Consider the following 26034-nt stretch of genomic DNA (forward strand, 5'->3'; position numbering starts at 1 on the left):
GTTTTGTTACCAACTCAGCCCCAGACATTAGAAGAAAATTATAAAAGACAGAAAATTGGCATGAGCAGGGAATAACCCAGCTTCTACAGATAGCACAAAAAAGCATTTGTCCAGACATCTGAGGATAAGCAGAAAGCAAAGGCTAAAATTTTAATGCAAGCAGTTAAAGGAATAGTAGATGAGTAACATGAAAAAAGGCAGGGACTGTGTGCCAGCTCCTGAATGTTGGGAGAAGTGCAGGGAGTGGGAGAGTAGAGACCAGAGATAATTTCATAAATCACGACTTCCCACTTCAGTCACTGACCAATATTGATTAAAATTCATGCTAAAATTTAAATGTCATAAAGGATCGTTTATCAATACTGTAGAATGAGCGAATTTAACTACCAGTTAATTCCAATTTATGAAATAAATTGTATTCAAATGTGATTTTGCACAGGGAGTACCTGAGAGTTGAGTGATGTTATAACATTTGCAGGGAGAAATGTTTGCGCAAATAGGGTGAGTTCTATACATCTTAACTTTAAGTGTATGTGAGATAAAGAAAGGATCTGATGTGTAAAGTGGCTGGATCAGCCAGTTGAAGGGGGAGTGTGCATGTCCCTTTAAGTGCACTGTGGCACTTGAAATTGAGGCTTCAGGCTCTTGTCTTGCAGTTAGAGGTATGGAGTCCTATCAATACATTTAGTACATTTCTTCTACACATTCAGCAGTCAAGGTCCGTGAGTTGAAAGATCACCCACCTCTGGAGAATAAAGATACCTCTGGGGATTCCTATAAGTTTAATCATTCATTTCTCTGGTGCATTTTCCTCTGGAGTGAAATTAATGCCTCAGCACAATTTCTCTGTATTGCCGCTGTTATTTAATTCATGATAACTTTCCCCCATTCATCAGGTTTATATTTAAATCCGGTAGTGCGGAAGTTACATTGTAAATAATCATGGAGGTAAACCCTGCGCAACTGGATTCAACTTAATGGAAAAATAAACCTGCGAACTGGTCTATGGTGCTGTGTGAGTACTGCAATAGGTGGAATATTATTTAAATTGGTGGCATAGTTCAGAACAATTGGGTGCATAAGAATAATATCATTAAGAACTCACAGATCTTGTACCAGATGCTATTCAGTACATCTTGACTTAAGGACTGGAGAAATTGGCATGTTAGAATGAGATTGGCATGGCACCAATATTTCTTGATTCAATAATGACTCCACAAGCTCCAGGATTCATGCAGCAGAACTTTTAAGTGGAATATAATAGAAACTAGCCTGTACTTAAATTATTGTGTGTGCAATCTTCATAAGAACATCTTTTAACTTTTTTTTGGTGCCTGTTTTACAGACTGTTTTAAATAAGGCCAGCTCCTGTGAGCTGTGGCACAAGGCATTTTACTTAAGGCAGAACTAAAGGTTGAATATGTTTCAAGTTCTCTTGCAGGGGCTCTTGTGCTGCAATGTCTGTTATGTACCCACTCTAACAAATTGGAGGGTTGTGCCCCATACAGACAAGCAGCTCCAACTGCATTTTAATAAGGTCTAACATATTCAAAACCCATGGAAATATGGTTTGTGTTTCATTTTACAAACCTAGTACCAAGTTAAGTCATAATCTTGGATAATCCCTGAATTGTACAAGATAATTTAGATTCAAGATTCACAAAAATCTTTTCAATTGGAAGAGATTTTGGCTCAACAGATTCCTGCTTCTTCTGCATAACCAAAGGATCTTCTGTTCCTTCCTTCATTCTGGTTGCCTTCCTTATAGTATGACTGCGTGTGGAAACCCTAGCCACAGCCTCTCCAGCAATGACTGGAGGATGCTGGCTGGGGTTTTCCCCAGTCCATAATGTATTAAGTTCTCCCAGGACATCAAGTTGTATAGGTTCTTCTATCTCAAAAGATGCAGTTTGCAGCGCCACCTCTACAGTTGACAAATGCCTTTGAGTAACTCTTTGTTCTAAAGGCTGTTTGGCGCCCTCTATAGGGGGCTCTACTGATGTAACATAGAGCTCTACATCCGAACACTGTACCTCTCTCCTGGGATCCATTTCACGCTGAGTCCCGGTGTCTTTCCTGTAGGTAGGCTCCAAAACTTGAACTTTTGGAAAATGTAGTTTTTTGATGATCTGTTATTGTGTTTTTTTTTTGCTCTTTTCCACCAATTGTACCATCATAAGTTAAATTAACAGCACTGAAATTATCTAAACTTTTAAAGAATTTTAACGGGCATTTCTGGACAAAACAATAAGATAGAGTCAGGAGAGGACTGGAAGGCACGTCTGATCCTTATGCCATCTTGCCACGCCCCCTTCCTCTCTCTGTCTGTTTTGTAGTTGTTCCGCAAATCTTCGTGCTTCCTTCGGATCGAAGAATAGTCTGTTTTGCTGCCCTGGAATAACTATTTTAAGTACCGCTGGATACTTTAGCATAAATTTATATCCTTTTTTCCATAGGATCGTTTTTGCTGCATTAAACTCCTTCCTCTTCTTCAGGAGTTCAAAACTTATATCTGGATAGAAAAAAAATTTTTGACCTTTGTATTCCAGTGGTTTTTTGTCTTTTATTTTCCTCATTGCTTTCTCCAATATATTTTCTCTTGTTGTATATCTTAAGAATTTTACTAGAATGGATCTTGGTTTTTATTGTGGTTGTGGTTTAGGGGCTAATGTTCTGTGTGCCCTTTCTATTTCCATTTCTTCCTGTAGTTCTGGTCTTCCTAGGATCCTGGGGATCCATTCTTCTATAAATTCTCTCATATTCTTGCCTTCTTCATCTTCCTTAAGGCCCACTATCTTTATATTGTTTCTTCTATTATAATTTTCCATTATATCTATCTTCTGAGCTAACAGCTCTTGTGTCTCTTTAACTTTTTTTATCAGATTCTTCTAATTTCTTTTTTAAGTCTTCTACTTCCATTTCTACGGCTGTTTCTCATTCTTCCACCTTGTCCACTCTTTTTCCTATATCTGACAAGATCATCTCTAATCTATTCACTTTTTCTTCTGTACTTTTTACCCTTCTTTTTATTTCACTGAATTCTTGTGACTCCCATTCTTTTACTGATTCCATATATTTAAAAAAAATATATCCTTTGTCTTGCCCTTCCCTTTATCTTCCATTTCTCTGTGTTCTTCCTCTTCTTCTTCTGAGTCCATTCCAGGATCTGTGTCCTTTGCCTCTGTCTCTTCTGGTTTTCTTGTTGGTTTGTTTGTTTTATTTTGTTGGGTATTTTTGGTCTTCTTATTTTTATTAGAAGTGTCTTGCTGCTGGTCTTCTTCCTCTGGGTTGGTCATCTGTTGTTTCTTTGATTTCTTTTACTCTCTTCTTTCTTGTTCTCGTTATTTTCTGTGTTTTCCTCTTGCAGCTTTGTTATGGCTGTCAATCTCAGCTGTGGAGATCGACTCCTCAGCTGGTCCCCCCTCCCGTCAGTGTTATTTTTGTCTTGCGCATCACGCATGCGCGACTCCTCGCGCATGCGTGGTTGCGCACTTTTGTTTGGCTCTGTGAGCCATTTTTGTAGTCCCGAGTTTGGGGCTTCAGCTGACCTTAGGGAGCGGGCTTCTCTCTCCGCAGCAGGCCTCCTCGGACAGGTAAGACCTTCACCTTCTTCTTCTGACGTCCTTTCTTCTTCTCTTCTTCCCGTTGCTTTTGGCTTTTCTTCGCTGCCATTTTCTCCACACCTTTATTTTCACTTTATTTTGGTTTTTGTGTTGGTGCCTTCGTTTTTTCACTGTCTTTTTTTTACTTTTCTGGAGAGGGCTGGCGTTCTCCGACCGGCCACTACTCCATCACGTGATTCCTCCCATGTTGTACATTTGAATTTTCAGCAGGCCTTTGACAAGGTGCCATATGAGAGGCTACTTAACAAGATAAGAGCCCGTGGTATAACAGGTTCATGTGTAAAGGATTGGCTGATTGGCAGGAAGAAGAGGGTTGGAATACAGGGATCATATTCTGTGATGACTGCCAGTTGGTAGTGGAGTTTAACAGGGATCAGTGTTGGGGCAGCTTCTTCCCTTTACTCCCTCCAAGATTGCCTCATCCACATCCCTTCCTACTAATCGCCTCCTTGGCACCTTCCCCTGTGACCACAGGAAATACCACACTTGTGTCCTTCCAAGTGAAGTAGCACTTCACTTGTGAAATTTCTGGAAGCATCTACTGCATCTGGGTCTCCTGTTGTGGCCTTCCCTACATTGGAGAGAATGGACACAGATTGGGAGATTGGTTCACAGAGCACCTTCGCTCTGCCGAATCAATGACAGTGGCCAACATTTCAATTCTGCACACCACTCCTGAGCCTAGATACACTTTCAAACTAAGACCACCCTTAAATTGGAGGAGCAACATCTAATTTTCTGTCCAGACACTCTCCAATCAGATGGCATTAACATCAACTTCTCCAGTTTCTGCTATACACTCTGCCATTATACCTCTTTTCCCTATCCCTCACTCCTTTCCTCCAGGTCTCCATCCCCTTCCCTCTCCATTCACAGAGGCATTACCTCCTCCTCCCTTCTTCACCCATTTCCTCTTGCCTGTGATCCTCTCCTGTCCCTCACCTCACCAGTTTATTCAGACGCTTGCTTACATTTTCCTGATACCTTAATGAAGAACTCAAGAAATGTTGGTTATATATTTTTATCTTCAGAATATAAAGTATGCTGTTTCACCTCCTGAATTTCTCTAGCATTGAGTTTTTACTTCAATCACTGTGTCTGCAGACTTTTGTGTTTTACTGCTTCTTTATGGAATGAATGGCCTTGTGGCGAAGATTGCAGATGCTTTAAAGGTAGGTGGAGAAGCAGGTAGTGTAGAGGAAACATGGAGGGTGCAGAAGGACTTGGATAGGGACAATGGGCAGATAAGGAGTTGGTACATTCTCCTCATGACTGCATGGGTTTTCTCCAGGGGCCCAGTTTCCTCCCACCATGCGAAATGTACTGAGGGTGTAGGTTAATTGGGCAGCAGGGGCTTGTGGCCGAAATGGCCTATTACTGTGCTGTATTTCAAATTTTAAAATAAACTTAAAAGTGGCAAATGTACGGTCATGAACTTTGATGGAAGAAATAAATGGGCAGATTATTTTCTCAATGGGGATAAAATTGAAAATTCACAGATACAGAGGGACCTGGGAGTCGTCGCATAGGCTACCCTGAATAAAAACTAGCAGTTTGAGTTGGTGGTGAAGAAGGCAAATGCAAAGCTGGCATTCATTTCAAGGGGAATGGAATGCAAGACAGGGATGTGATTTTGAGACCCCACGGAGTATTGTGAGCAGTTTTGTCCACAGTGAAGAGTGATGCAAAATACTAATTTAGTTTCTCTCCTATCTCCTTGTCTCCCACTATTATTTCTCTAGCGTCATTTTCTGAAGGTCCTATATCTACTCTCGCCACTAGTTTACTCTTTTTCTACTTGAAGAAGCTTTTAGTTTCCTCATTGATATTATTTGTTAGCCTACTTTCATTCTTTTTTTCCCTCTTTGTGAAACTTTTTTAGTTACTGTCTGCAAGTTTTTAAAAACTTCCCAATCCTCTATCTTCCCACTAATATTTGCTTTCTTGTATGCCCTCTCTTTTACTTTTACGTTGCCTTTGAATTCCTTTGTGAGCCACAGTTGTGACATTTTTCTATTTGAATATTTCCTATATTTTTAGTATGTATATTTATCCTGCACCTTCTTCATTTCTTCTAGAAATTCCATCCATTGCTGGGGTCTGCTGCCTCCCCTGCTAGTTCCCCCCTTTCTATCTACTTTTGCCAGTTCCTGGCTCGTGCTGTAAGCAGGGTGAAAGGGGTCCTCAATGATTTTGTATGCCCTCTTCGGACAATGATCCCGGTAAATTGCATTGATGGGGTAAGGGAGGCTGCAAAGATCCTCTCTGCCTCTATTATGGCCCTGTGGATTGGCACCTGATCCATTTCTCTGCAGCAACCATACCACACTGTGATACGATGGAGCTCCTGCAGAAGGTTGAAATGATGGTGGCCGGTAGCCTTGCCCACTTCATTCTCTCAGGAAATGCAATCGCTGTTGCACCTTCCTGACAAGCAAGGAGATATGTGCCCACGGTAGGTCACTAGTTAAGTGGACTCCAAGGAACTTGGTGCTCTCTACACTCTTCACCCACAGAGTAATTGATGTGTCATTGAAGCCAGTCATTCCTGGTCCTCCTGAAGTCCACGATCATCTCCTTCATCTGCTCCACATTGAGATTCGGGTTGTTACACTCACACCACATCACAAGATTTTTCACTTCTTCTTCTGTAGTACAAGGCCAACAGTAGTTAGCCTCATTGCTGTTGCTGAGATCTTCGCCATTTTTGTGATCAGAGAGAAGGTGCTCAGCGAAAAGAATCTCCTAGTCTGCATCCAGTCTCTCCAATATAGAAAAGGCCACAATGGAAGCACCAAATGCAGTAGGTGACCCCTGCAGATTCGCATGTGAAGTGTTGTTTCACTTGGGAGGACTCTTTAGAGCCATGAATCATGGTGAAGGTGAAAGAGTGGACACAAGTGCAGCATTTTCTATGGTCAGGTGTAGATACTAAGCTGGCTTTTACTGGGAAGGAATGAGTGGACAAGGGATCATGGAAGGTGTGGTTGATGGGGTGGTACGTGAGGACAAGGGAAAACATTACAGAACATTAAAGCACAGAAACAGACCCCTTCTAGTTTGTGCCGAACCATTTTTTTTCTAGTCCCACTGACCTGCACCTAGTCCATAACCCTCCATTACTATTCCATTCATGTACTTGTCCAAATTCTTCTTTAATGTTAAAATTGAACCTGCATTTACTACTTCACCTGGCAGCTTGTTCCACCCTCCCACCACTCTCTATGTGAAGAAGGTTCCCCTCATGTTTCCCCTAAACTTTTCCTGTTTCACTCTTAACCCATGTCCTTTGGATTGTACCTCACCTACCCACAGTGGAAAAAGCCTATCTACATTTACTCTGTCTATCCCCCTCATAATTTTAAATACCTCCATCAAATCTTCCCTCATTCTACGCTCCAGAGAATAAAGTCCTAACCTGTTTAACCTTTCCCTGTAACTCTGTTTCTGGTCCAGGCAACATACTAGTAATTCTTATCTGCAGTCTTTCATTCTTACTAATATTTTTCCTGAAGTTATGTCACCAAAACTGCCACAATACTCCAGATCTGGCCTTACTAATTTCTTGTACAACTTTACTATAACATCCCAACTCCTATACTCAATAATTTGATTTATGAAGACCAATATACCAAAAGCTCTCTTTACAACCCTATCTGTGTGACTCCACTTTCAGGGAATTATGTATCTGTATTCCCAGATCCCTCTGTTCTACTGCACTCCTCAGTGCCCTTCCATTTATCCTGTACGTCCTTTCTTGTTTTGTCCTTCCAAAATGCAGCACCTCAACTTGTTTGCATTAAATTCCATCTGCCATTTCTCCAGCTGGTCTAGATCCCTCTGCAATCTATGAAAACCTTCTTCACTGTCCACAACGCCTCCAATCTTAGTGTAATCTGCAAACTTGCTGATCCAATTTACCATATTATTAGCCAGATCATTGATTATAGATGACAAACAATAATGGTTCCAGCACTGATCCCTGAAGAACACTGCTAGTCACAGGCCTGCAGTCTTAAAAGTAATCATTCCCCCACTACTCTCTGGCTTCTCCCTTCCAGCCATTGTCGAATCCAGTTCATTACTTCACCATGAATAGTAAGCGACTAAACCTTCCTCACTAACCTCCCATGTGGTACCTTGTCAGAAGCCTTACTAAAGTCATTGTCCTTGTTGTGTCTGCGGTCATGGGGCCAGGGCAGACGAGCAAGAAATGGAGGAGATGTGGGTAGGAGGTGGTCGAGGGGAAGCTTTATTTTTTTGAAGAAGGAGGACATCTCAGATGATCTGGAATGGAAGACCAGAGTTTCGGAGACAGAAGAATTAAAAGAAATATAATCGTTATAGGAGACAGGGGGTGAAGAAGTATAGTCGAGGTAATTGTGGGATTTGGCAGTTTTGTAGAAAATGTCTACTGAAAGGTTTTTCCTGAGATGGAGACAGAGAGATGGAGAAAGGGAAGAGTGTTGCCAGAAATGGACCAAGTGAATTTGAGGTTGGGGTGAAAGTTAGCTGCAAAGTGAATAAAGTTGACAAGTTCATCATGGGTGCATGAGACAGCACCAGTACAGCTATCAGTGTAGTGAAGGAACACTGAGGAGCCTTGCCTGGGTAGGCTTGCAGCATGGATTGCTGCACGTAGTCAATAAAAAGGAAGACATAGCTGGGATCCACTTGGGTACTCATCGCTAACCTTGTGATTTGGATTAATCAAAGGAGTACTTTGATAAAGAGTGTCCAGTGAATGATGAGACTCTGGTCTCCCAAAGAAATGCGCATAGGTCATTTTTAACATGCTGTCGCTGATGGATGAATCTGCCACAGGATATTGGTGAGAACAAAGTCCAGTAGGCTTTTCTGTTGAATTGATTTGATCTTCACTTACCGGAGACTTATTTTGGCAGATATGTCCTTCAGAATTTGCTGTTTCAGTCAGTGGTGCTACCTAGCCTATCTCCCACCCAAATATATTCTCTGCTCTGGTTCTTTCATAATACTTTTTTTCTCCCAAATGTTGTGTGACCTGGAGAGGTACTGATTCTGCAATTGAAGGAAGACATTAGATGGTGATCAAGAGGCAACTTGTTTGCCCATGTTTGACTTGGTGCCACAACATACTTTGATGATGAAGACTCCAAAAGCGTCTCTTTCCCATCTGCTGTTTTTGTCTCCACTTCTTTTTTTTTATCTCCCACACCATGAGCTTGAGGCGGCCCGTGCCTCAGGCCGATACAGGAAATGGCCGTCAAACATGATGACCAGCAAAGCATTGTGCGGGCTGAAACACCTGTTTCCATAGGCTGCCGGCAGAATGGTGAATTTGGCCAATCACCGCCGGTGGATTGCAGGGGGCCCAATAGGGCCCTGAGCATCCGAGATAACCAATCGGCAGCCGGTCTGCTTAAGCCACGCCCCGGTGGTGACGCAGCCAAGCTGACTATAAAAGGCGGAGCTGTCACTGAATAAACTCAGTGTTGAATACTCTACTGGGGGTGTGTGCGTCTTCTGCGGATTCGAGCTACAGTCTTGGGCTATAACTGAGAGCTATAACCTTGGTAGCCGTAGCAACCTTGCTACAAGCTTTTATAGGAAGGATATAAACAGAGTGGAGAGAGTGCAGAGAAGGTTTACCAGAATGTTACCTGGGTTTAAGCATCTAGAGTATAGGGAGAGATTGGACAGATTAGGTCTTTATTCTTTGGAGCGTAGAAGGATGAGAGGGGATTTGATAGAGGTATTTAAGATTATGAAAGGGATAGACAGAGTGGATGTGGATAGACTATTTCCGTTAAGAGGAGGAAAGATTAAAACAAGAGGACATGAGTTAAGAATTAAGGGGCAGAGATTTAGAGGTAACATGAGGGGGAACTTCTTTACTCAGAGAGTGGTAGCCGTGTGGAATGATCTTCCGGGAGAAATAGCGGCGGCAGAGTCAATTGTATTATTTAAGAAAAGGTTGGACAGGTATATGGATGAGAAGAAGATGGAGGGTTATGGGCATTGTGCAGGTAGGTGGGACTAGAAAGGGGTGTTTGGTTCGGTGCGGACTAGAAGGGCCTAATGGCCTGTTTCCGTGCTGTAATTGTTATGTTATGTTATATATAATGGCCTTTGATGTGTCATCTGATTAAATGCTTTCTGAACAATTAAGGATAGTACATACAGGGTCCCCTTTATCCACAGCACATATTACTTCTTTAAAGAACTGCATACTTTGGATGATACAATTTTCCTTTTATAAACCCATGTTGATTTTGCCTGATTTTTTTTTAATGTTCTCAGTAACTTTTTTAATGATAGAAATTAGTTTTCTACTCTTTGAAAACCACATTTGTTAAGAATTTGCCAGTTCAATATTCAGTTGAATTGAATCATTGTATTTCTCTTCCTTCATCCTACATAAATAATATGCACAAGGAAATAATGGAAACATTGAAGCATAAAAAAATAGGAGCAAGGGCTACCCTCTGAGCATGTTCCTACTCTTGAAAATATGATCACGGCTGAGCATTCAAAAATTCAATATCCCATTCTAGCTTTAATTCCATATACCCTTGACCCTTAGATCCCTGAGAATAATATCTAACTCCATTAATTAATGACTTTAACTGCTTTCTGTGGTAGAAAATTCCACGTATTTACCATTTTTAAATGAGCCACGTAAAGACTGGAGCTGCAGGTGTAAAAGGTCTTTGCACGTCAAATAGACATTCTGGAAGAATCTCTTTTGGAGGATCTGAGTACATTGAGGTTTTATACTCTTTAAGCGCAAGAGTAACAGCTGATGCTTCCGTAATTATAATTTTGGGTGTAGAGAATTAACTTCATAAAGTACACACTTAGAAGGGGAGCATATTTCAGATGACAAAACATAATTAGGTATTCAAACACCTGTGGGTGATCTTAAAGATTCTGAGCACAAAGTCCAAAACTCTCAAAATGGAATTGTTTTTTATACAATATTAAGGGATGGCATGCTCTCGAGACAACTACCACACATATTAATTGATAGAGCAAATTAGTCTTTAACTATGCTTTAAGTGACAAGATGGCCACTTATCCCTTCCTTGTTCTCATCCAGGGGTTTTTATGCACAAAAGACGCATGTTTCAACAAAAAAGGCAAATTTATCTTTTATGCAGAGGATGGATATTCCCAAGCTGGCTTCCAAAGGTGAAAGAAGAGGAGAGTGTAGTGTAGTACCACCGCCCAGCACCATAACGTGGAACATATGCGCCAGGGAGCGAAAACATCCTATACACAACAATGGCGACTGAGGAGCAGGTACAAGTGCTAGTGGAGATCTGTTCGAGCAGTCTCAGAACTCAGGCAGATCTGTGCATCATAATCTCCTTTTTCTCAGATGGGTGTTTTAAAATTCACGCTCTTGGGTTGTGGGCTGTGATGTCATCAGCCCTCCCCCTTTGGAGCCACTTTCAGCATCAACCCTTTTACGCAAGAGGTGGTCCGACTTCACTCCACCTTTAATGTTATTATCCTTGGTGGAGGGAACCTGGATCGTATTGGACCAGCCAATTCACCTTTGGAACTTTTATGCAGGTAAGTGGAATGTTAAAGGCAGAGGAAACCTGTCTATAATTCATTAAATTTCACTATAAAAGGGTTTCTTGAGAGTTTCAGTGTGGTCTGATTAAGGAATATATTGATCAATTGTTTTGTCTTGCATGATTTACAATTATGCAAAAACCAGAAGGTTCCACTCTCAAGGGCTGGTTTCAGTGTCCTTAAGTTCAAGTTTATTATCATCTGATTGCACAATTCCAACCTGACCAAACAGCATTCTCCGGTTCTCAGTGCAAAACGTGCAGGCACACAACCATACTTATCACACGTGCTGACATACATTATATATGCAGGACAAATATATATAGTAAAGTATTCTATACTGAGCTACTATAGACATCGGTATACACGTTGTGAAATCGCTGTACCCATTGTCGAGTCGATGGATATGGTGGGAAGTCAATGTACACACTGTGCAGTCCAGTGCATGACACTTCCAGGCTTGCATGTTGGGCTTATATACATCACTGCTTCGGTCACATGGACAGGAAGTGACATCATTAGTGATATCATCAGCCCAGTTAAAAACTTGTGTTGGATGCAGTTTAATTTCCTGCATTTTCCACAGCATGTGACCGCAGTCAATGTGAACGTCCACATGAACGAGCTGAAGTGGGATCCTACATGTGCCAAATGTCTGGATGGTACTACAGTTTGCGGCTTTCAGCGATGGCCTGGGTTTTCTGTTATGTGTGTCATGCCCCGAAGAGGGAAGCACACTGGTCTCAGCCCCTGTATCCACCAAGAAATGCCGGCCGGTCTAATGTTGGAGTTGCACTTTCCTGCTGCTGTGAGCAGGATCTGGTGATCTGGCCTACAGAGGTCATGCTTTCTTGCTTAGCCTGCAATAGAATGTCAGCATGGGCCACGACTCTCCATGGGTCACTGAAATCCTCATCGGCCAGCAGCATGTGGATATCTTCTGATAGCTGCTCCAAGAAAACCTGCTTAAACTATGCCCTTCCGAGCGCGGAAGGGGTTATGTCTCCCAAGCCATGCAAGTGTTGTAAACAGGCCACTTGCTCATGTCATGAGAGGCCAAATGTATGGATGAGCAGACTGTTGAGCACCATATACTTGCCCTCCTCCAGAGGCTGCCACAGAAAAACAGAAACTTGGCATGCCATCTCTTAATCTAGGGCACTTACTACGTAGTAATACTTCATGGAATCGGATGTTTGCTGCCTCAACTGAAATTGGGCTTCTGTTAGGTCAAATTATACATGTATTTGTGAAATCCAAAACGTTGGCAGTTTCAGAGCCACGGCATGCATCGAAGAAAAATTTTCCATGTTGAGGTCAAAATATCAATTGGACTGTCAGGGTCACCAATGTAGCAAAGTATTCTAAACTGAGCTACTATAGATGTCTGCGAACACATTGTTGAATCACAATACACTGTGTCGAGTTGATGTATATGCTGGGAAGCCGATGTACACACTGTGGAGTCTAGTGCAAGACTGACACCTCCAGGCTTGCATGCTGGGCTTATGTACATCACTGCTTCTGCCACATGGACAGGAATGACATCATCACCCCAGATAAAAACCTGTATTGGATGCAGTTCAATTTCCCGCATTTTCTGCCATTTTGGGAGCTGTTTCGCTTGCTGGTAAGTGTGTCGCCACACATATACGCAAAAAATAAATTGCTTATTAAATATAAGAGTCTCAGATGGTTAGTATGAGCAGTTCTTTTGGCCATTCAACATCCTCATTGCCTGCGGGAAGAAGCTGTTTTTCAGCTCGGTGGAGCTGGCTCTGATACTCCTGGATCTCCTTCCTGCCAGAAGTAGTTGAAAAATGCCAAATGTGGAGTGGCAGGGGTCTTCAACGATTTTGCCCACCCTCTTCAGACAATGATCCCAGTAGATCACATCAATGGAGGGGGGGGGAGAGAGGAGTGGGGAGGGGAGGGGACCCAAGTGATCCTCTCTGCTACTCTTAGTGTTCTGTGGATTGATCTTCAATCCAATTCTTTACAGCAACCATACCACACTGTGGTGCAGCTAGCCAGGACACTCTCAATAGAGCTCCATAGAAGCTTGACATGATGGTGACCAGTAGCCTCGCCCACTTCAGCTTCTCAGGAAGTGCAGTCACTGTTGTGCCTTCCTGACAAATGAGATCTTGTGTGTCCATGATTGGTCACTTATCAAGTGAACTCTAAGGAACTTGGTGCTATTTACTCTCTATAACAAGAGTTATCGATGCGTAGTAGAGGGTAAACGTTCCAGGTTCTCCTGAAGTCCACAATCATCTCTGTCTTGTCAACTGTGAAATACTCATTATTATTGCACCATATCACAAAATTTTGCACCTCTCCTCTGTAGTGCGACGCATTATTCTTGCTGATAAAGCCAACTGTTATTGAGTCATCTACAAACTTAATGACGCTTTTGGTGCTGGATCTGGTGGTACACCCATGGGTCAGTAGCGTGAACAGAAGCAGGCAGTGCAGTCATGGGTCAGTAGCGTGAACAGAAGTGGGCGGTGCACACAGCCTTGTGTTGTGCTGTGCTCAGTGTGATGGTGTTTGATGATCTGCTAATGCCCTGAACAGACTGAACTTTTTCATTAGGAAGCGCGTAGAACTACAGCACAGAAACAGACCCCTTCGGCTCTTCTCGTCTGTGCTAAATCTTTTTTTTTTGCCTAGTCCCACTGACCTGCACCCAGTCCATAGCCCTCCATACCTCTCCCATCCATGTACCTGTCCAAATTTTTCCAAAATGTTAAAATTGAACCTGCATTCATCACCTCAGCTGGCAGCTCGTTCCACATTCTCACCACTTTATGTGAAGAAGTTCCCTCTTGTGTTCCCCCTAAACTCTTCCGCTTTCACTCTTAACCCTTGTCCTCTGGTTTGTATCTCACTGACCCTCAGTGTGAAAAGCATATCTAATTTACTATCAAATTTCCCCTCATTCTTATACACTCTATGGAATAAAGTCCTAACTTGTTTAACCTTTCCTTGTAATTGAGTTCCTGAAATCCTGGCAGCATCCAAGTAAATCTTTTCTGCACTCTTTCCATCTTATTGATATCTTTCCTGTGGTTAGGTGACCAAAAATGCACACAATACTCCAAATTTGGCCTCACCAATGTCGTACAACTTTACCATCACATCCCAATTCCTTTACTCAATACTTTGATTTATGAAGGCCAAGATCTCTTTACAACCCTATCCACCTGTAATGACACTTTCAGGGAATTATGTATCTGTATTCTCATATCCCTCTGTTCTACCACACTCCTCAGTGCACTACCATTTACCATATATATTCTTTTTTGGTTTGTCCTTCCAAAAGTCTAGAATCCAATTACAGAGAGGGGTGTGAGTCTGAGTGAGGACAGCTTCTTATTGATAGTATTAAACGCCAAGCTGAAATTGATGAATAGCAGTCTGGTGCATTAGGTGTCTTTCTGCAGGTGAGTCAGGACAGAGTGGAAGGTCAAAGCTTTTGTATAATCAGTGGGATGATCTCTTTTATAGGCGAATCAATAAAGTATGACTGAATGATAGATTGTCAACAGAGTTTTTGAGGACTGGTTCTCATTTGTGTCGATGACTGCTCTCCACATAAATTCTGATGATGTCTGTGTCTAACAAACACCTTTTTTGGGAGAAGAAATTTCTCTTCATCTCAATCCTAAATGGCTTGCCTCTTATCTTTAGATTGTAACCCTTGGTCTTGGACTTGCCACCCATCAGCTCGATGCTGAAATCAGAGTAAAAATGTAAAGAATTGCACCAATGCAAAAGGTACAGTCTCACTAAGGCCCTGCACATTACAGCATTTTATCCCTACTCCTCTTCTTTCAGATTGATTATCAGAATACATTCATGACATCACATACAACCCCGAGATTCTTTTCCCTGCAGACGAAGCAGAGTTGTCACTTATTGGCAGTGCCATTAAAAAAAACTGATTCAATATACACATGTAAAAAAAAAAAATTAAAGAAATGTAAACTGACTGTGCAACACACAAAGAAAAAAAAATCAATAAAGTGCAAAAGTAAGAGTCCTTAAATGAGTCCCTGATTTAGTTTGTCGTTGAGGAGTCAGATGGTGGAGGGGGAGCAGCTGTTCCTGAACATGGAGGTGCAAGTCTTGTGGCATCTATACCTCTTTCCTGAAGATAACAGTAAAAACAGTGCATGTACTGGGTGATGTGGATCCTTGATTATTGCTTCTGCTCTCTGACAGCAGCATTCCCTATAAATGTTCTTTATGGTGGGGAATGATTTTACCTGTGATGTCCTGGGCTGTATTTAACTACCTTTTGCAGGGCTTTTGCTCAGGTATTGATGTCCCCATACCAGACCGTGATTCAACTGGTCAGCACACTTTCTGCCGCACATCTGTAGAAATGTTTCAGGGTTACTGCAAGCTCCTGAGGAAGTAGAGGTGCTGACATCCTTTCTTCATAATGTCATTAGTGTGTTGGGTCCAGGAAAGATCCTTAAAGATAACGACTACTAGGAACTTAAATTTGTTCAATTGCATTCTTTAATGCCCTACCATTCACCATGAATGCCCTATTTTGATTAGTCCTACCAAAATGTAGCACCTCACACTTGTCAGCATTAAACTCTATTTGCCAACTTTCACGCCACTTTTTAAACTTGCCCAAATCTCTCTGCAAGATTTGAAAACCACCTTCATTATCCACAACACCACCCATTTTAGTATCATCTGTATACTTACTAATCCAATTTACCACCCCATCATCTAGATCATTAATATATATTACAAACAACAATGGATCCAGTACGGATTCTTGAGGCACACCACTAGCCACCAGCACCCAACTTGACAGTTATCCACCACCACTCTCTGGCATCTCCCAAGCAGCCACTGTTAAATCCATTTTACTACTTCCATGTTCACACCTAACAATTGAATCTTCCTAACTAACCTGTGTGAGACCTTGTCAAAGGGCCTACTGAAGTCCATATAGACAACATCCATCACCTTACCCTAGTCAATTTTTCTGGTAACCTCTTCAAAAAATTCAATAAAATTTGTGCATCTTCCATGCACAAATCCATGTTGACTGTTCCTAATCATACCGTGTCTATCCAGATAATTATATATACCATATCTAAGAACATTTTCCATTAGTTTACACACCACTGACATCAAACTTGCAAGCTGATAATTGCTCGGTTTACTCCTTGAACCCTTTTTATATGAAACAACATGCACAATCTGCCAATCCTCAGGTACCATCCCCATCGCTAATGACATTTTAAATATTTCTGTCAGGGTCTCTGCTATTTCTACACTGTCTTCCTTCAAAGTCCTCGGGAATATCTTGTCAGGATCTGGAGACTTGTCCACCTTTATATTTCTTAAAAGCTCTAGAACTTCCTTCTCTTCAATCATCACATTTTCGATAACTTCCCTAATTGTTTTCCTTACCTTCCGTATCTTTCTCATTCATAAATACTGAATAAAATAATTAGTTCAAAATCTCCCCCATGTCTTTTGGATTCACACATAGACAACCACTCTGATTCTCTAAGGGACCAATTTTATCCCTCACTATCCTCTTGCTGTTAATATAACTGTAGAAACCCTTTAGATTTACTTTCACCTTATTTGACAAATCAACCTTATTTTTATTTTAGCTTTTTTAATTTCTTTCTTCAGATCCTTTTTGCATTCTTTAATTCATCATTTTCTCCATGCTGCCTATATTTACTATAGGCATCGCTCCTTTTTCAGACCAAGTTTCCATTTTCCCTTGAAAACTATGGCTCCCTCAATCTTTTAACCTTTCTTTTCAACCTAACAGGAACATAAAAATTTTGTACTCTCAAAATGTCATCTTTATATGACATTTTTCGCACGGTGGCCACTGCAGGTGTTGTTGCTGAGGCTTTGACAGTTGAATCAGCTGGGGCGCCACCAGCTGGAGAGTTAAAGAGTTGTCATTCGACTGCTATAGTGGTGGCGCTGCAAAATGCATCTTCAATTACAACGGTAATTGATTCTCCATTACATCCTTATAAAACAAATCACTCCAATTCACTCCTGTTAAATCCTCTCTCATTGCCTCAAAGTTAGCCTTTCTCCAATCAAAAATCTCAACCCTTGGTCCAGACCTATCCTTCTCCATAACTATTTTGAAACTTATAGCATTATGATCACTGTTCCCGAAGTTCTCCCGAACACACACTTCTGTCACCTGATCTATCTCATTCCCTAACAGGAGATCTAACATTGCCTCTTCTGTAGGTGGTGCTTCTATGTATTGCTGCAAAAAAAAATTCTTGCACACATTTTATAAACTCCAAATCAGTTCTCCAACATCACTTTTCCAGTGAATACAAATTTGTTCATTATTCAGAAAATGCATGCATATTTGAAAATTTGTTAATTTGTTAACACTATAAAGCCAAGCAATAAGTGAAATCAGCAAATTTGTTATTGTCATGTGTGACCAAGGCTAGTAGATCTACATTTTCTGATCATTTATGATCCATACCTTTCAATTCCAAATACTATCTCCTCTGGACTGAACTGCAACCAAATATTGTAATGGTCATAGCATAGAAATAAATTAGAAAAGAAAATCTAAGCTAATGTTACAGATGGATAGCCTTATAGCGGTATTGGCCAGTTCCAATAGAAATGGGAAAAGCAAGTTGCGGAGGGGGGCGTGGCAAGATGGCGTAGGGAACAGACGTGCCTTCCAGACCTCTCCTGACTCTGATTTATTGTTTTGTCTTTAAGTGCCCGTTAAAGTTCTTTTAAAAGTTTATAAATAATAAGAGGTGTTGGATTAGTGCCTAATGGTTTATATACATTAAAAAAAGGTAAAAGAAAATATCAATAGACTGTTTAAAAAAACTACATTTTTCGAAATTGTTTGAGCCTGCTTGTTTACAAAAAGCCAGGACTCAACGTAGAATGGATCCAGAGGAGGACGTGCAGAGTTCGGCATTGAAGCTTCGTTTAAAGCCGGTGAGGCTCTCTGAAGGTCGCACTCAACAGCTTTCAGACCAAGGGGCTGGACGGGTGCCAGTGTTTCGCACGGTGGCCACTGCAGGTGTTGTTGCTGAGGCTTTGACAGTTGAATCAGCTGGGGCGCCACCAGCTGGAGAGTTAAAGAGTTGTCATTCGACTGCTATAGTGGTGGCGCTGCAAAATGCATCTTCAATTACAACGGTTTTTCCAGACATCGATTCAGTGAAGATGATTAAAGAGATTTGGCTTAAAGATAACCCTGATCTTTAGTCTCCTGGCATTGCTGGGGGGACTTTGAGAGGGATTTTTATACGAAGTCAAACTGCTAGAAAAGATACTAAATTAAGGGAAGGGATAGAAGATCCCGTGGTCTCTAAGGAACAGCAAGACCCCATTATGCCTCAATCTACTTCTGTTGAAATGTCTGTTAAGGATCTTGAAGATAAGATATATTCTGTATCGAGTCACTTAGCTAATTTTGTGAACCTGTTTATTTCCAAGATTAATGCGATGGTGGAAGTCATTAATGGAGCTTTTAAGCTTGAAACCATTGAAAGATTTGAAATGTGTGATCAAGGTTTAGTCGATGCACAGGATCAACTGCAAGATGAAAATAGAATAATTGAAACATTGCAGATCCAAAATAAAAATTTAGCAAAAAAGGTTGATTATTTGGAGAATCAATCTAGATGGAACAACGTGAAAATTGTTGGTTTGCCAGAAGGCATAGAAGGACCAGATCCAAGGAAATTTTTTACTGAATGGATTCCACGAGTGTTAGGACAGGATAAATTCCCTGAAGGTTTAATACTGGAACGTGCTTATAGAGTTTTAAGAAGAAAATCTTTTTCAGGACAGAATCCAAGATCTGTTTTGATCCGTTGTTTAAACTATGTGACAGAGAGACAATTTTACGTACGGCTATTAGAAGTGCCCAGCAAAATAGATCTCCTTTGATGGTTCAGAATAATCCTGTTTTCTTCTATCAAGATTTCAGGGTTTAAATAATCCTATTAAGCGTAAGAAAGTACTTGCTTACTTAAAAAAACTAAAAGTTGATGTGGCCTTTTTGCAGGAAACTCATTTAACGGATAAGGAACATTTGAAACTTAAACGTGAATGGGTTGGACAAGTTTTTTATTCTTCATTTAATTCAAAGGCAAAAGGAGTGGCAATTTTGGTGCACAAGAATCTACTATTTCAGTTACAGAATGAAGAGAAAAATGGTGGAAGATTATTAAATTTGAATTGTACAATCTTTAACGAGGCTTGGACTTTGCTTGATGTTTATGCTCCAAATGTTGAGGATACAGCTTTTGTTGTGGATGTGTCTTTATTACTTGGACAAGCAAATTCCAATGTGATGATTGGGGGAGATTTAAATGTGGTATTGGAGCCTTTATTGGACAAGTATCCAAGAGCAATTAAGAAATCTAAAATGGCAGTGCAAGTGACTAATATGATGACAGATTTGAATTTAGTTGATATTTGGCGAAGATTTAATCCTACAAAGAAAGGTTTTTCTTTTTACTCTTCACACAATAATTCTTTTTCAAGAATTGATTATTTTTTAATTTCAACGCATTTGCAAGATAGAGTTATATCTGTGGATTATAAGGCAAGGTTGGTTTCAGATCATTCATTACTAGTATTAGAATATCAGAGTTCGCAAGATGTTCAGAGAACCCCAAGATGGAGATTTAATACTTTTCTTTGGCTTGGCTTCGCGGACGAAGATTTATGGAGGGGGTAAAAAGTCCACGTCAGCTGCAGGCTCGTTTGTGGCTGACAAGTCCGATGCGGGACAGGCAGACACGGTTGCAGGGGAAAATTGGTTGGTTGGGGTTGGGTGTTGGGTTTTTCCTCCTTTGCCTTTTGTCAGTGAGGTGGGCTCTGCAGTCTTCTTCAAAGGAGGTTGCTGCCCGCCAAACTGTGAGGCGCCAAGATGCACGGTTTGAGGCGTTATCAGCCCATTGGCGGTGGTCAATGTGGCAGGCACCAAGAGATTTCTTTAGGCAGTCCTTGTACCTTTTCTTTGGTGCACCTCTGTCACGGTGGCCAGTGGAGAGCTCGCCATATAACACGATCTTGGGAAGGCGATGGTCCTCCATTCTGGAGACGTGACCCATCCAGCGCAGCTGGATCTTCAGCAGCGTGGACTCGATGCTGTCGACCTCTGCCATCTCGAGTACTTCGACGTTAGGGATGTAAGCGCTCCACTTCAAAAAGATTTAATACTATGCTATTACAAAAACCAGAATTTATTAGTTATTTAAAAAAACAAATTGAGGTTTTTATTAGTAATAATATTAATTCTGTTTCTAGTCATTTTGTTTTATGGGATGCAATGAAAGCATTTTTACGAGGTCAAATTATTAGTTATGCTTCTAAAGTAAAGAAAGAGAGAATTAGAGAGATTGAAGATTTAGAGAAAAAGATAACTTACTGAAAAAGAATTTCAAAAAAATCCTACTGAAATGCAAAAGAATCAGTTAACTAATTTAAAATTTAAATATAATGAATTACAAACATATCGGTTTGAATGTTTATTGAATTGAACTAAACATAAGTTTTATGAATGGGGTGAGAAAGCTCAAAGTCCTTTCATGGCAGTTGAAAAAAGAACAATTATCTAGGATTATACCAGCAATTAGAAAGAAATCGGGCATTACTTTTACACAAAAAGAAATTAATGAGGAATTTTGTAATTTTTATAAAAAATTATATACTTCAGAATGTAAAGATGTAGCTGAAGATGCAATAGATTATTTTTTGAAAAATATTAAATTGCCACAATTGAATCAAGAAAATAGACAAGAGTTGGATAAATCTTTTACAGAAAATTAAATTGAAATGGCAATAAGAGATATGCCAAATGGAAAGGCACCTGGTGAAGATGTTTTATAAAAGAGTTTTATAAAACTTTTTATGTTGATATATCTTCTATTTATAAGGATGTAATACAGCAAATTTATAAAACTTTTCAATTACCTGAATGTTGTTCTAATGCTATAATTACAGTTATACCAAAAAAAGATAAAGATCCTTTACAGATTTCTTCTTATTGACCAATATCATTGTTAAATGTGGATTATAAAATTGTAGCTAAAGTTATGGCTAATAGATTAGCTCAATATTTACCTAAAATAATACATAAAGACCAAACAGGATTTATAAAAAAAATAGATATGCGTCTGATAATATTTTGCGTTTAACAACTTTGATAAACAAATCTAAATCTCAAATGAATTATCCAATAGTGGTTTTGTTGGATGCAGAAAAGGCTTTTGATAGAGTGGAGTGGAAGTTTTTATTTAAAGTACTTGAGAAATTTTGTTTTGGTTCCTTGTTTATTGGATTGATAAAGGCTTTATATAATAGTTCGAAGGCTAGAGTTGCTACCAATGGGCAGATTTCAGAATCCTTTGATTTAACAAGGTCTACTAGGCAAGGATGTCCATTGTCACCTGCTTTATTTGCTATAGTTATTGAACCTTTGGCACAATTAATACGTCAAAATGAAAATGTTAAGGGTATGAGAGTTTTGAATGAGGAATATAAGATTAATTTATTTGCTGATGATGTTTTATTATATTTGGAGGATCCTGATATTTCTTTACCAGCAATTCAAGAATCTTTAGAAAATTATGGTTAATTATCTGGTTATAAGGTAAACTGGGCTAAAAGTGAAATTTTGTCAATTTGTAAAGATGATTATTCAGTATATTAAAATATTATAAATTTGAAGTGGACTTAAACAAATTAAATATTTAGGAATTAATGTTAATACAGAATATCAAGATTTATATTCAATTAATTATCTTCCTTTAATAAAAAAAGATTAAGTTAGATTTGATTAGGTGGAAGGATTTACTTTTAGGTTTATTGGGGAGGATTAACACTATAAAATTGAATATTTTTCCTCGGATACAGTATTTGTTTCAATCAATTCCTTATTTTAAAAAAAAAAGTTTTTTTAAGGATTTATATAAAGCAGTTAGAGATTTTTTATGGAAGGGAAAATTTCTGAGGGTAGCAATGAGAAAGTTGATGTGGGATTTTCAATTTGGAGGTTTGAGATTACTGAATTTTCAACATTATTATGAGGCAGCTCAATTTAAATTTCTTAGTGCATTAATGAATACGGAGGACCCACCTAGTTGGGCAAAGATGGAAATGGCAGTTATTTCAGAAAAATTTCCACGAGTTTTTGTTTCGATGGAATAAAAATTTATTACGAACTTATGATGTACCAATATTGAAACATTTATTGAATTTATGGACAAGTAAACTTAATAAATTGGGGCTTAAAAATAAATGGTCTGGGCGATTGCCATTATTTAATAATCAACTTGTTCCTTTTACAGTCTCCAATATTACTTTGAAACAATGGGAAAGGAAAGGAATAAAAAATTTATCAGATTGTTTTTTTTGAAGGATGTTTTTGTCCTTTTGAGGAATTATAAAGGAAATTTGGTATTAGTGGAAATTCTGTATTTGTATATTATCAGTTAAGATCATTTGTAAAACAGGTATGTGGCCGACATATGATTTTATTGCCTGAAACTAGTTTTGAGAAATATGTATTTTCCATACCAAAAAAGGGGTATATATCTGATTTGTATTGTATTTTACAAGAAAATGAAAATAAGATAGATTGGGATAAAGATAAGTTGAAATGGGAAAAAGATTTAGGTTCTATAATAGCTGAAGAAGTTTGGATGGAAATTTGTCAGAATAGTATTCGGAAATTGATTAATGCTAGATTAGCGATGATTAATTATAATTTTATACATCAATTATATTTAACACCAGAGAAATTTAAAAAGTTTGGTTTTAGTAAGGTAGTTTGTTGTTTTCGTTGTGATCAGACGGCTAATACTTTTTTACATACAGTTTGGTTTTGTGATCAATTGCAACAGTTTTGGAAAGGTATTCAATCTATATTTAATAGTTTATATAATATTTATGTTGTATTAGATCCTGATATATTTTTATTAGGGAATATGCAATCATTAATCGATTTAGGCTTAAATGATTATCAGATTTCTTTTATCTATTTAGCCTTAGCAGTGGCTAAGAAATGAATAGCGCTTACTTGGAAAGATAGAAATATACTAACCTTAAATAGGTGGTATTTAGAGATGAAGTCTTGTTTAATTATGGAAAAAGTATCTTTTTCAATTCAAGATAAGATGTCTTTTTATAAGTTGAAGTGGACTCCATTTGTTAAGTACTTGCAATTAAGTCTGATTTAAATATGTTTTATGTGTGATATTTTAGATTTGATAACTTTTTTTATTAATATTTTTACTTATTTTTTGTTTGTGAGTGTTTTTTTATATATATTACTAACTTTAATTCTTCACTCTTTATTTTGGGGGAAGGGTGGGGTTTTTTCATATATAGTTTTTTTTAGTGGTCGTATAAATGGGGGGGTTAGATTGATTTAAGTTAGGTTATTAATGTGTTGCAATAATTACTTCATTTTTATTTTTTCTTTAAATGTAATTTCTTTGTTTTATTCATGTAATAAAATCTTTAAATAAAGTTTCAAAAATATATATATTTTTAATTGATACTTATTATGTAAATTATGTTAATTTCTTAAGTGGAATACAAGTACATAATTCAATATGCCATCTCTCCATCCCTAAATCTATAGCTGATTTCCAAGTAATTACTATATATTTACTAGAAACAGCTATAGCTAGTCGTAAAAAAATCAATTTGATACATAGTTTCCATTAATTTAGGTCTAAGCACTTTAATATTACCCAACAAAAATAACATTGGGTCCTGTGAGAGTTTAACCCCAAATATTTTCTCCAAAAATATTTCCTACCTGTAACCAAAAAGATTTTACTCTAGGATACTTCCAAGTAGAATGCAAAAACAAACTAGCTTCCTGACCAAATCTAAAGCATAAATCTGATAATGTTAGGTTTAATTATTTTAATTTTTGAGGAGTTAAGTATAATTGATGCAAGAAATTATATTGAACCAATCTATACCTAACATTAATAATTTTTGTAATATTTTCTTTACATAATTGCATCAATCATTTTCATCTATTGGTCTATTTAAATCAACTTTCCATCTTAATTTTGATTTATGAATTCCTAACTTAGGAGCTTCTTTCTGAAGTAATTTATACATCACTGAGATAAATTTATTCAAGCCACTCTTAGATATTAATAATTCTAATTCATTCTATCTAGGTAATATCAAATTAGGACCTAACTTGTCAACCAAGAAAGCTTTAACCTGAAAATGATAGAATGAAGTATTATTTGGAACATTAAATCTTTCCTTCATTCATTGAAAAGTAATAAATTTACCTACCTCAAAATGATCTTCATTTTTCTTAATCCCAATTCGACATTAAATCCTCAAAAATTGATTATCCATTGAAAAAGGAAGAAGTCTATTTTTATATAAAGGCATTTTTTGAGAAATCAAATCTTTTTCACCTATTTCATAAATCTATTTTATTCCATAATTGAATAAAATGTTTCAAAACAGGCATGTCTGTACTTCCTGTTAACAGTTTTGAATTCCATATGTAAATAGTCCTGTGAATTATTTTCTCCTATTTTACTCAATTCTATTTTAACCCAAGCTGGAGGTTTATCTACATCAAACATCCCATTAATAAATTTCAATTGACTTCCCTTATAATAATTCTTAAATAGGGGAAGTGGCAAACCTCCCAATTCAAATCTCCAGGTCAATTTTTCCAAACACATTCTAGCCATCTTTCTATAAAAACTTTATAATAGTCAAATGTAAATCTTTTTTAAAATTTTGAGGAATCCACAGGGAATTGACTGAAAAAGATATTGAACCCTTGGAAAAATATTAATCTTTATACAATTCACTCTACCTACTAGGGTTATAGGCAAGTTATTCCATTTATTCAAACTTTCTTTAATTTTATTAAGTAAAAGTAAGTAATTCAATTTATATAAATTATTTAAATGATTATAGACCATAATCCCCAAATATTTAATTCTATCCTCTGGCCACTTAAATTGAGCAAATTCTCTACATTGAGTTATAATCACCTTTAGCCAAGGGCATAATTTCACTTTTGTCCCAATTAATCTTATAACCCAGTATTTCTCCATATTCTTCTAGTCTTATATATGTGATGCAAATAATTTTTGTGATCTATCATATAAACCAAAACATCGTCTGCAAATAAATTAATCTTATGTACCTCTTGACTAACCTTTATACCTTTAATCTTAGAATCTTGTTTTATTAACTCTGCTAAAAGTTCTATTGCTAAAACAAACAAAGCTAGAGATAAAATACATCCTTGTCTACTTGATCTAGACAATGAAAAAGCAGAAGAAATTTGTCCATTAGTTTGTATAAAATTTTAACACCATTAATAAATGTAGATCCAAAACCAATTTTTTCTAAAACCTTAAATAAATAATTCTATTCTAATGTATCAAAGGCCTTCTCAGCATCTAAAGTTACTGGTACCAATAAGTCACCATTGTTTTGAGATAAAAGTAATAAACTAATCAATCTAGCAACATTATCGGCAAATTGGCATTTTTTAATAAAACCAGTTTGATCCAAGTGAATTAAATTCAGTAGATATCTAGCCACTCTATTTGCCAACATTTTAGCAATAATTTTATAATCAGCATTTAATAAAGTGTAAAGGTTAAAATGTTGTGTTTTTTATTCTTAGTTAATTTTGTGCCTATCTCTTTAAGAGAACTATTGTTTGTAGTGTTGCCATAGTGTCTATGATGTAATATGTCATAATATCCACCCTGGCTAAATGCTTTCTCTTGTTCTACAAGATGTGAAGGAAACGTGAGCA

At 38.2% G+C, this 26034-nt stretch overlaps 1 long non-coding RNA gene across 1 annotated transcript in view; it reads left to right on the forward strand.

Moving 5' to 3' along the window:
• The window catches only part of LOC138737098 (uncharacterized), a 169111-nt gene that overhangs the window by 15348 nt on the left and 127729 nt on the right, over nucleotides 1-26034 (forward strand). The window contains exon 2 of the long non-coding RNA XR_011340767.1: nucleotides 10766-10907. This is a non-coding gene — a long non-coding RNA (uncharacterized lncRNA). The remainder of the gene's footprint in view (nucleotides 1-10765; nucleotides 10908-26034) is intronic.

This window comes from Narcine bancroftii, chromosome 6 (assembly GCF_036971445.1).
Source record: "Narcine bancroftii isolate sNarBan1 chromosome 6, sNarBan1.hap1, whole genome shotgun sequence".
Taxonomy (NCBI): domain Eukaryota; kingdom Metazoa; phylum Chordata; class Chondrichthyes; order Torpediniformes; family Narcinidae; genus Narcine; species Narcine bancroftii.